General features: G+C 40.1%; 2 pseudogenes; both read right to left on the bottom strand.

Annotated features, from left to right (window-relative positions):
- Positions 1 to 302: 302 nt before the first annotated feature.
- Positions 303 to 4,461, bottom strand: LOC114427852 (interferon-inducible GTPase 5-like; annotated as a pseudogene).
- Positions 4,462 to 7,382: 2,921 nt separating this feature from the next.
- On the bottom strand, positions 7,383 to 9,330 carry LOC114428083 (interferon-inducible GTPase 5-like; annotated as a pseudogene).
- Positions 9,331 to 12,670: the final 3,340 nt, after the last annotated feature.

Below are 12,670 nucleotides of genomic sequence, written 5' to 3'. Positions count from 1 at the left end.
TGTGCAACAAAATAAATGCAGTGATTCTAACATGCTATACACCTACGTAAATGATAATTACAATTACAATTGTAACTATACAATACAATCGCAATAATAAGCATTTTATAACATTTACACAATAATATCTTATTTTTCTCAAAATCCTGTCCTGCACTAATAACATAAATGAGACTGATTGAGGCCATAATAAAGTGATTAATCTTTATTTCAAATCAAGTCAAATATAGTTTTTATTTTTAAAAAAAAACTATATTTGACTAAATTCGCAGCTGGTATTCAGTTAGAAACCGTATGATGCATCACACTGAGGTGTCCACACCCAGAGCCTTTATAAAGACTCTCTGTGCATCTTCAGCAAGCACATCCAGGAAATGATTCAGAGCTCTGTAGGTTGTGGTGAAAGAGAGGCCCATTGCTACTGGAATTCCAAATATTGGAATGAATCTGGACCCTTCCTCTGCTGCCATGAGCACAGCTGTGCCTGCTAATGCGGTCAACGCCTTCAGGATGAGCTCACAGGTTATTTTTTCTGCAGCCAGTGATGATTTAATGACAGATCTCAAATCATCATATGGCACATCTGAGCTGGCAGCAAGTCTTTCCAGTGACGACTTATCAAGACCAAGCTCAAGTATATACTCTTTGAGAACTCTAAGCAGTAGAGTTAGATCAACAGCAAAAGACAGGTCAGGAACAGGAACAGCTGCTATTGCTGCAGATACCAGGGCATGGTATTTAATGCAGGACTGGAAAACTTCTTTCTTTTTCGTGATGATCTCCGAGTTGATGGTGGGCATGGCAAACAGCAGAGCGTCCCTCTTGTGTCAGGGAATTTGTCTCTCTAATGTCTTCTGTAACAGAGGGAAGTCGAACTTACCGAGTTTAAAGCTGGACACCAGGAAGACCTCTGGGGACGTAAGGCCTTCAGCTTTAAGATCTGTTTGTAGTATACAAAATGTTTCAGAGTTAATATAACTCTTAAGTCAACTCACCAGATTATCTGTAAACAATGTACAGTAATTAATGTGTGCTAAAATGAGGAAAGTGATTTAAATCGAGGCAACTGGACTTGAGGATTGTTTTTTTTTTTTATGATACATATCAGGATATAGATCAAATAACTCTTTCTGTCAAACTTATTTTTTTAATTTTATGAAAACACACAAATATTCTGATGAACACTACAACTGTATTTAAAATAGATGCAATATGTATGGATAATAAAGTAAAATCTGAATTCTGACAAAATGAATAACTATCGTTTGGTCAGCTCAACATTTCAAAACAGTTAAAATATGTAATACAAAAGAAAAGGACGAAATTATGAAAAGAAGTTTGTGCCACGAGGGGACATTAGGGGGCTGCAACCCCTGCATTTTATTCTGTGTGGCTCCTCATTTGCAGGAACATGATGTCTGAAATATAATATAATCACAGCTTTTTTTAATGTTTTTTTTGTTTTTACATACATATAAACACGGGTCTTAAATTGTGTCTCTATTTTGAAGTATAGCCGCTGTAGCAGCAATACCAGAACACAACAGTCAGTTCTGGCACTACCAGTGTGCCATATCTGTCACACTGTGATGCTGCACCAGCCTACCCCTCCATGCTTAGGGATAATAAAAAAGTGTATGCATGCCTGCATTTATGTTCTGACACTGCCAGTGCACACTAATCTGCTTCTTGTTGGCCTCTAAGGCCACAATACTCCTATAGTATTAACCTGAACATTAGCAAACGTGTTGGCCGCTGGCTGCTACTCATCTGTGATATGTGCGCCAGCCCAAACTCTTTGTAAATGACACCTATGCAACTGCATTTTAACACTGTAAGAGGATAACATTAAATATTAATTCAGAAACTTACTTTGAATGCAGTTTTGTCTGATTTCCATCAGAGTCTTCTCTCTGTCAAACTTGGTCTTGAAATCCTGCTCTTCATTATATAAATCACTGTCAATCTTGCAGCGGACAAAGTAGAACTTCTTCTTCATCTTCTGAATCTCCCGAGCGAGTTTCACATTGTTTTCTGTGAAACGAGTGGCTGAGATGATGATGAAGAAGTCAAACTTGTCCAGTCCAACATTGTCCAGGTACTTATCAGCTCGAAACCTGGGGGTGCCAACTCCAGGGAGGTCCCATAGGATCACCTTAGGATAGTTTGGATGGGGATATGCTGTAACCTCTGTGGTGGTTTCATTACAACCAGTAGGTGCAGCTCCCTTATCTCCACGTTTTAGGCCTCTGAAGGCATTAACAAAGGTGGATTTACCAGTTACCTCAACACTGTTGATACATTATTAAAGAATAAATTGCAATATTAGCAGATACTTACTCATACAGACATTTCCCTTATGAAATAAGTTCCAATGAGGTTTATGCAGGTCAGATCAACTACCTGTTATAGGATTTTATCACAATGCAGTGACCAATGAAAACGCTTCAGGTGGCATAGTCTAAGCCAATCAGTTCTCAAGTAGGAGGTGATGTTTGTAAAACACCTGATTTACAAGAAGTAGGCTACAGAAGGGAGGGTTGTGTCAAAGGAAAACAAATTGTAAAAAACATTGTAATAGGGTAACATTGAATATTGGTGCACTCTTACCTTGAATGCAGTTCTCCTTGATTTTTATCAGAGTCTTCTCTCTGTCGAACTCTCTCTGATTCTTTTTTTCATTATATAAATCACTGTCGATCTTTGAGCGGACAAAGTAGAAGTTTGACATCGTTTTCTCTGAAGCGACTGTCTGAGATGATGATGAAGAAGTCAAACTTCTTCAGTCCAACATGCTTCTTGTACTTATTAGCTGGAAACTTGGTGGTGCCGACACCAGGGAGATCCCATAAGACCACATTAGGATAGTTTGGATGGGGGTATGCTGTAACCTCTGTGGTGGTTTCTACACAACCAGTGGGAGCAGCTCCCTCATCTCCATTTTTTATGCCTCTGAAGGCATTAACAAAGGTGGATTTACCAGAGCCACATTCTCTAGTGACAGTGATGTTGAGTGAAATGTTGTTCAGCTCCTCCAAAAATGCATTTATCTTTTCTACAGCTAGGTTTTGCTCATTGTTCTGCAGGGCTTCTTTAATTTCTTCTGTTAATGGATGATGTTCTTACTGTCTTACTATCTTACCTGCCACAGACAAAATCCATGTCAGTAGTAATCTGAGTACATAATTTCAACTACATAAGATTAAACGGAAGTAGAATTTTGGCAGATACTTACACAGGAGTCCTGTTAAAACAGACTGAGCAGAGACGTTTGTGATTTTTAAAAGAGTTACAGTAAGCTGTATGAGTTCAACTACTGGACAACTTTATACAGTCATCAGAGGGCAAACAGCCTAAACTAAATACCTAATCACGTGATTTACAAGAATGTATGTAAAGTATTCACTGCATATTTGAGACTGAGGAAGAGTTTGAGTATTCTAAAACAAAAAAGTTGACATAAATACCTCCAGGTAGTCATCAGCTGGGCATACATATATCACTTACAAACACAGGCAGCTTTTTATGTTTTATAACTGCTGAAGCTTTGTCCACTTTTGGTATGTTCAGTAGTACTTATTGTGTACTTATTGTTTTAGGCTAAATAACGGTGTGTCTCTGTGTGCTCTTGTTGGCACAATAAACACACATCATGTGGGATACATCCTTCTTCCATGAATGGCAGCATGAATGTCAAACTGGTGTATCAGAATTCTGGCATGTGTGTAATAGTTGTGCAAGCAGGAAGGCTGAACTGGGCATGCAGATAAGGAGAAGTGGAGAGAGAGTGCAAGGCAAGGAGAAAGAACCTGAAACTGAAGGAAATATGTAATTTTGTGTGTAGATGACACTTTATTTGAGCAAAGGAAACATGTTTTTGTCTGCTCAAATTCAGTTATTGTGTGCTCGAAAATATTTTTTCCTTACAGTATTACATTTTCTCCTCAACATATAATTGACATGCTTGGAGTTTTTATTCGCCTGCGCTCACAATAAATTCACATATATATATATATATATATATATTATGCCATAGCTGTCTCTATCAACCTTTATTTAACCTGATAAAATATATATAAAATGATAGGTCAGCAGCACATGTCAATAAAACAATTACAAAATGTGACAATTAAAACATACAATTTGACAAGTGAAATTGTGTTTTTGACAAAAGTGCAGGAGCTCAACAAGCCACAATAAGTTTAACATTTAAATCACAGGCACTGTTCAATGGTGTTTCTCTGCCTGTCCCTGAGGATAGAACAGAACTGTCGTGCTGACTGGTTTCACTCTGCTGGTGCTGCTGCTGTTTGCAGTCTGTGTTAATGTTTATCTGAGAAAAGTCGTGATGCTGAATTATCTGTGTATTTACCAACTCAGCCGTCATCATAGTGTAAGATATTTGATATTTGATCATAGTGCTGGTTTGCTGTGGTTGTGTGCTCGCTGTTCACCCTCCATGGTTCTGAAGTGTGGCCGATGGCTTCTTAGCTGTGTTCATGCTGCTGTACAGATGAAAGTAGTTTAGTGTGGCAGCAGGAAGGAGGTGACTGTCAGGCTCTATGCACCCAGACTGTGACGTGTCAAATGACCAGCGTCATTATCAGTGGGTCTGTTGCAGGTGTGTGCGTTACACTCATGAACAGGTGTGCAGAGCCGTCAGAGCTTCTGTTTCTATTGAGGACGTAGTTCAGTGTAACTAATAGAGGATTTACTATTTGCTTCACTTTTAGTGTTCACTAAAAGCACCTGACTGGCCACATAAGTTATAATCAGACACTCAGTATAATAATACAGTGGTGAGTGGTACCTACCTGAAATTCCTTCTGGTGAGCACAGACAGACAATTTTATACTGTGGTTAACATCATTCCATCCCAGACAGTCTGCAGGACAACACAAGCAGGGGGTGCCAATTGATTGGCACTCCCCTCTGTTAAGATAAGCCAGCTGAGTGGTACCTACCTGAAATTCCAAACATTGTTTTTGGTTAAAGAAGAAATGGCAGAGAAGAAGGATTAAAACAATGCTGTTCATTGTTTTAATAATTACAAATCGGCAATCATTTCATCTGTTCTTTTTCCTCACCACGACCACTAGAGGGCAGCAAACATTAATCACAATTAGTCTTACAGGCGTCAGACAGACTCAGTAACACAGTACATCAGTGAATTATGTCTTGTGAAAAAAAATCATGTGCACTAATGTGACTACTTTATACCTACACAGGAGAATCATATTTATTTATACAAGAGAGGGGGACATAAATCAAACGTACAAGAACAGAACAAAGAGATTATCTGGGTTATTATGGCTGTGGTTGGTGGATGTTACATATTACTAACATTGTAGTGACTATTTGTCGAAAATATTTGAAACTCTAACTAAACAAAACCGATCAACTAAAATCAAACAATCACTCATATGCACCGTGGGGATTTGGCAGAAAAAACTCAATGTCCATTCCAAAAAATCATTTTGATGGCAGGTTTATTTAGTCCGTGTTCAGGCAGACAACCAGACAAACTTGTCCCTGCTGTGTCTCTTGCGCTGGTAAAAAACCATTAGCCCACCCAGGGCATTCTGGTCTACCTGTGTCTACCTGCTTACCTAATAAATATAACCTTGGTGCCCCCTAGTGACACTAAATTGCAACAATAAATTAAACTAAATCAATAACTAATTTACACTCAACAAAAATATAAACGCAACACTTTTGTTTTTGCTCCCATGTTTCATGAGATGGACTTGAAGATCTAAACTTCATTCCAGATACACAATATTACCATTCCTCTCAAACATTGTTCACAAATCTGTCTAAATGTGTGATAGTGAGCACTTCTGCTTTGCTGAGATAATCCATCCCACCTCACAGGTGTGCCACATCAAGATGCTGATCTGACATCATGATTAGTGCACAGGTGTACCTCAAACTGCCCACAATAAAAGGCCACCCTGAAATGTGCATTTTGTTTCTGCTTTATTGGCGGTCTGGGGACTCAGAACCAGTCAGTATCTGGTGTGACCACCATTTGCCTCATGCAGTGCAACACATCTTCTTCGCATAGAGTTTATCAGATTGTCTATTGTGGCCTGTGGAATGTTGGTCCACTCCTCTTCAATGGCTGTGCGAAGTTGCTGGATATTAGTGGGAACTGGTGCACGCTGTCGTATACGCCGGTCAAGCACATCCCAAACATGTTCAATGGGTGACATGTCCGGTGAGTATGCTGGCCATGCAAGAACTGGGACATTTTCAGCTTCCAAGAATTGTGTACAGATCCTTGCAACATGGGGCCGTGCATTATCTTGCTGAAACATGAGACGATGTTCATGGATGTATGGCACAACAATGGGCCTCAGGATCTCATCACGGTATCTCTGTGCATTCAAAATGCCATCAATAAAATGCACCTGTGTTCTTCGTCCATAACAGATGCCTGCCCATACCATGACCCCACCACCACCATGGGCCACTCGATCCACAACATTGACATCAGCAAAGCGCTCACCCACACGACGCCACACACGCTGTCTGCCATCTGCCCTGAACAATGTAAACCGAGATTCATCCGTGAAGAGAACACCTCTCCAATGTGCTGGACGCCATCGAATGTGAGCATTTGCCCACTCAAGTCTGTTACGGCGACGATCTGGAGTCAGGTTAAGACCCCGATGAGGACGACGAGCATGCAGTTGAGCTTCCCTGAGACGGTTTCTGACAGTTTGTGCAGAAATTGTTTGGTTATGCAAACCAATTGTTTCAGCAGCTGTCTGAGTGGCTGGTCTCAGACGATCTCGGAGGTGAACCTGCTGGATGTGGAGGTCCTGGGCTGGTGTGGTTACTTGTGGTCTGCGGTTGTGAGGCCGGTTGGATGTACTGCCATATTCTCTGAAATGCCTTTGGAGACGGCTTATGGTGGAGAAATGAACATTCAATGCACGAGCAACAGATCTGGTTGACATTCCTGCTGTCAGCATGCCAATTGCACGCTCCCTCAATGCTTGTGGCATCTGTGGCATTTTGCTGTGAGACAAAACTGCACATTTCAGGGTGGCCTTTTATTGTGGGCAGTTTGAGGTACACCTGTGCACTAATCATGATGTCAGATCAGCATCTTGATGTGGCACACCTGTGAGGTGGGATGGATTATCTCAGCAAAGCAGAAGTGCTCACTATCACACATTTAGACAGATTTGTGAACAATGTTTGAGAGGAATGGTAATATTGTGTATCTGGAATGAAGTTTAGATCTTCAAGTCCATCTCATGAAACATGGGAGCAAAAACAAAAGTGTTGCGTTTATATTTTTGTTGAGTGTACATTAAATAAACATGCGAAATAATACCCACTAACTAACTAACCCAAAAATAATTATTCCAATAAACAAATTGGCAAAGTAGCTCCTACTAACATCATCTGCTGTAATGTACTGAAACTCCACACCTCCAGACCTTTTTACAGTGATTGTGTGACATAATGGAAAAAACCTGGACAGAAAGCAGGAAGCCTTAACACACTGAATATCTATATCAGCATATTGTTTACGAATATGATGCATCACTCTGAGGTGTCAAAGCCCTTTTAAAGACTCTCTCTGAATCTTCAGTGAGCATGTCGAGGATATGATTCAGACCTTTGTAGGTTGTTATAAAAGAGACGCCCATTGATACTGGGATTCCGAGAATTGGAATTAATCTGGAGCCTTCCTCTGTTGCCATCAGTGCAGCCGTGCCTGCTAGTGAAGACAGCACCCTCACGACAAGGTCTCGGGTTACTCTTTTTGCAGCCAGCGGTGAAACTGTGACAGACATCAGATCCTTAAAAGGAACATTTATCCTTGCAGCAAGTCTCTGCAGCGTTGAGACATCGAGACCAAACCCAACCACGTACTGCGTGATAGCAGCAATCAGTATGCCTACATCAACAGCAATAGAAAGACCAGGAACAGGAACAGCTGCTCCTACTGCAGAGGCAGAAGCATAGTATTTTATTTTGGACTTAAAAGCGTTTTTTTTTTCTTGATGATCTCCAGGCTGGTGATGGGTGTGGTTCTCAGGAGAGCATCCTTTTTGTGTTCAGGAAGTTCTGTCTCTAATGTCTCCTGTAGCTGAGGGAAGTCAAAGTCATGGAGGTTAAAGCTGGACCCCAGGAAGACCTGTGGAGACTCAAAGCCTTCTTTCTGAAGACCTGTGTTAGAAAAGAAAAGAAAAATAAAATTAAATCAGTCTGTTTGTGGTCACTGTGCTCATTAAAAAGGACTTAAGGACCAAATCTTAGTAAAGACATCTGGCCTTAATACACCATCATAATGGTCAGAATGAAAAAAGGAAATTGTATTTAATATTATGTCATATGAGAAAGAGTGTTTGTGACTATAGAAACTCAACATTAAATTTGCTTCTAGTAAGATCTGTAAGATCACAACATTAGACTGTGTGAGTGTGTGCAGTCTGGAAGCTAGGGTTGTGTGAGCATGATGGCGAACACCATCACAGGTGGGAACATGTCCTCAGTGTGAACTAACCTTGAATGCAGTTGTCCCTGATTTTGGTTAAAGTCTTCTCTCTGTCAAAGTTACTCTTGCACGTAATTTCTTCACTTTGTAAATCCCTGTCGATCTTTGAGCGGACAAAGTAGAACTTCTTCTTCATCTTCCTGATCTTCTTAGCCAGTCTGACGTCATTTTCTCTGAAGCGAGTGTCTGAGATGATGATGAAGAAGTCATACTTCTCCAGTCCAACATGCTTCTTGTACTTATTAGCTGGAAACTTGGTGGTGCCGATACCAGGGAGATCCCATAAGACCACATTAGGATAGTTTGGATGAGGGTATGCTGTAACCTCTGTGGTGGTTTCTACACAACCAGTGGGTGCAGCTCCATCATCTCCATTGTTTATGCCTCTGAAGGCATTAACAAAGGTGGATTTACCAGAGCCAGACTCTCCAGTGACAGCGATGTTGAGTGGAATGTTGTTCTGCTTGTCTAAAAACTCATTGATCTTTTCTACAGCCAGGGTTTGATCACTGTTCTGGAGTACTTCTTTAATTACTTCTGCGAGTGGCTCAGAAGAAGGTAGACCAGCCATTGGCAACTGAAGGAAAGTATAGGAAGTTAGAATTTGAAAAAAGAATCAACAGATGATCATCATATTTAAAAATCTCCACCTATTCTACCTGATTTAGGAATAATCTAAGTAATAATCATAGTAAAGCGAGTTCTACTTAGTTACATACAGCACCATCAAAAGGATAAATCAGAATATTAGCAGGTACTTACACTGGAGTCCTGCTCAAACAACCACTGAGTGAGCAGCAACAACACCTTAATCTACACTGATATTTGTTAGACAAAGCACTAGGCTGTCATCAGCTGTCATTGACCTATCAAAACACTTTAGGTGACGCAGTATAAACCAATCAGTTGTCTTCATTTCAAGGTAAACCTGTAATACATGTCATTCCCAGGAAGTACACAGGGCGGAGCTGCAAGTATTCACTGTAGGTGTGTAGGCGGGGAGAGTTTGAGTCTGTAAAGGGCTTTATGCACGCTATGGGTAAAACATTTTTATGTTTTAATGTTTAAAATCATTCATGGTCTGTCTTGTCCTCCACTTGGACAATTTATAAGCTGCCCACGGCTTATAAATAATCAGACCTGCCAACATGAATCTCCTTTGTCCTGGCTTCACCTTGCTCCTGCCATCTTGTTTAAATGTCTTTTTATGTATTTTATATGTATATAACCTGAACAGTTATATGAATGATTTATTCAAATGTTGATGCATTGGCATGTAGTTATTAGGGTGACTTTTTAACATCTGTTAGAAAATTCTAATCTGATAATGATTGTTACATAAAGTCAAAGGTGTGGTGATGTTTCCCTTGTTCCTGCTCATGGCTTCTTTGATTTGATGGTACAGGTTTGACCACTTTGTGAAACACAGACTCTTTGTATGACTGAACTGAACTTAGAGTGTTTACTTCAGTTTCCTGGTCTCTGTCTCTCTCTCACCTATGTGTGGTGGTGTTAGAAATGTTACAATTAATAAATTGATCCCCCTCAAACTCATTAACCTTGACTCACTATCCGTGAAGACTATACAAAAGAACTGTTTTTCATTACAGCACACTGCTCATCCACTACATAACTGTACTGGAGTTATGTTTTGATCTTGTGTTTATGGCCTTATGCCTATGCCTGCTATCTATGCTCTTCCTCTCGGTGGGAGGTGTTTTTGTTTCAGAGTGGCTGGGCGTGGTTTCCTGGGTGCTGGCTGCTGGTACACCTGGACCTCATCTGGACTCCCTCTCCTGCCCACAACTGCCTCCTCTGCTGTCGTTTAGTTCATTAAAGAAACCCTCAACCTAAGCTGTCAGTCTGCTTCTGGGTCTTGCTGCTGTTAGTGTAAGTTTGTGCATGGCTAATAATAATGATATCAACAAATAATCAAATGATGCACATCTCTTTTTATTTGTATTTATTAATGTCATGACAGTCAAAAAGGGAACACATCTGTAATCTTTTTTCAATCTAACATGTAATCTTACCACAGATTATCAGACACACAGAAACTCAGTGCATTTGTGCAGACAGGCATGCAAAGATGACCTGAGAAAGTGGAGACCATGTCTAGTGAGCGGAGGTTCTGTGTTAACGGTCAAACTGGTTGGATGTGGTGGAAAGGCAACAGGAACAGTTCTTAAGGCATGACATGATTTACAAGAAGTATACAGTGGAGAGATGCTATATACAACATCCAGCTTTACTGAGCTTTGAAAGGACACCAAAGAATGAAGAATCTTTTTGTTTCTTCTCAATTAAGACTTGTTTTGTGGTCAACGTTTGATTTCATCTCACACGCACATGCAAGATTCTGGTCTAATAATCATGGGTGCAATGGTACTGTTTCTCTGGTACCTGCTGGAAAAATGTAACTCATCAATAATCATGTTCAGTTTACTGGTTTATGCTTTGTATATATATTGTTTTAGTGATATGCTGAGAGCCAAACAAATTAAACACATTAAAATGACAATCTGTGTATATGCGCACCGGGCCCATGTGTGCAGACAGCAGCAGTGAATTATAAAAACACCACCATGTAGAGACAGAAACCACATGTCATCGTGCAAATAAGGTAAATAAGGTAAATAAGGTAAGTTGGAGGGGTTGGCTGCTCCCTAATTTCAAGGATGGGGAAACACTGCTTTGTGTGTGTGTGTCATGTCGTGGTTGTGTTGCAATATGGTGAAAAAGGCAGAGAAGCAGTCTAGCAGTTAAAAATAACTGGCTATTGAAAATAAAAATAATAAATGTATTGATAGGGAGAGATGGCACAAGCAAACTTGGCAAGAGAAACTGCATGAGGATGGATACTTATATAGTGGCACTGACGTCAGGACAAAGGTTGTGGTTGATTTGTTTGTGTGTTATAAATAATTGTCCAAATGCTTGCATATGGGGCCAATCTGCTGCAGCTCCTTCAGACTTAATAGCCAGTGAATCTGCGATTTTCTGTGTTTTTTTTTTTCACCTCCCGTCCTGAGCTGGAGCCCTCCAGCTTTCTGTAACTTAATGGGGTTTTATTTCTCGAAAGATACAGGCTGGGGTGTTAACCCAACCTTTCCCCCATGCACATGAAATGATGCATTAGTCTGGGTCAGTGAGCACAGCTCTGACAGATAAATTAAAAAGCCTGATCGTGGATTGAAGGTGAACACTACCTGCAAGCTCACACCATTGCTTTAATTGCCTTTAATATCACCCCAGGTATATAAGTTCTAGTATTTGTAAACTTAGGCAGAAAAATCTAAATACATACTAAACACATACTTTTAAACTGTAGGTGTACAAGAATATTTTAATAACTTAATAATAATTTTATTGTTTTACCCATGTTTCCTGCTGTGCCCTGTTGATGGCACATGTCAGTATTTACACAATGATTTAATGCCATGCTGTGCTGTACAAGCCAATTACATGTTATTTGTAATTTGAAGGACTCTTGTGTTTTGATGGTTGTCATGGTTTTAGGAGAAAATTCTAGAATATCATCAGTTGTCATGACATCCTTAAAGTTATGATGTCATGCGTAACAACCACCATACTTTGTAACACCATAATGATGTCATAGATGACTTTGACATCATAATGTTGTTATAGATGTGAGTGTGTAAGATTGTGTGTTTAAAACACAGAAAATGTCAGGGTACTTACTCACAAACTTCATCGGAGAGGGGAGCTTTGGGACCGTGTTGAATGGTTACAGGCTTCCCAGTCTGACAAATGTGGCAGTAAAATGTATTAGGAAAGAATATCGATCGATGGCCATGAGGGAGATAAACGTTTTGAAGAAACTCAGATGTTTGGATCCGGACAAGTGCAATTTGGTAAAGTGTTATGGCTATTTCAAGCAAGGCAGCTACACTTATATTGCAATGGAAAAGTTAAATACAGATATACACAACTACATGGAAAACCACACATACCTACCTGTGGATGAGATTCGAGTAATCCTGCACCAGACCCTGGTGGCTTTGAATGCACTCAAGAGCATTGGTCTCGTACATTTGGATATCAAACCAGACAACATAATGCTTAGTCATGAAAAGCCGTTAAAGGTGAAACTGATTGATTTTGGTTTAGCCTCTGATGTGTCAGAAATAG

Source organism: Parambassis ranga, chromosome 22 (genome assembly GCF_900634625.1).
Source record: "Parambassis ranga chromosome 22, fParRan2.1, whole genome shotgun sequence".
NCBI classification, from domain to species: domain Eukaryota; kingdom Metazoa; phylum Chordata; class Actinopteri; family Ambassidae; genus Parambassis; species Parambassis ranga.
This window is presented reverse-complemented; position numbering and strand designations above follow the sequence as displayed.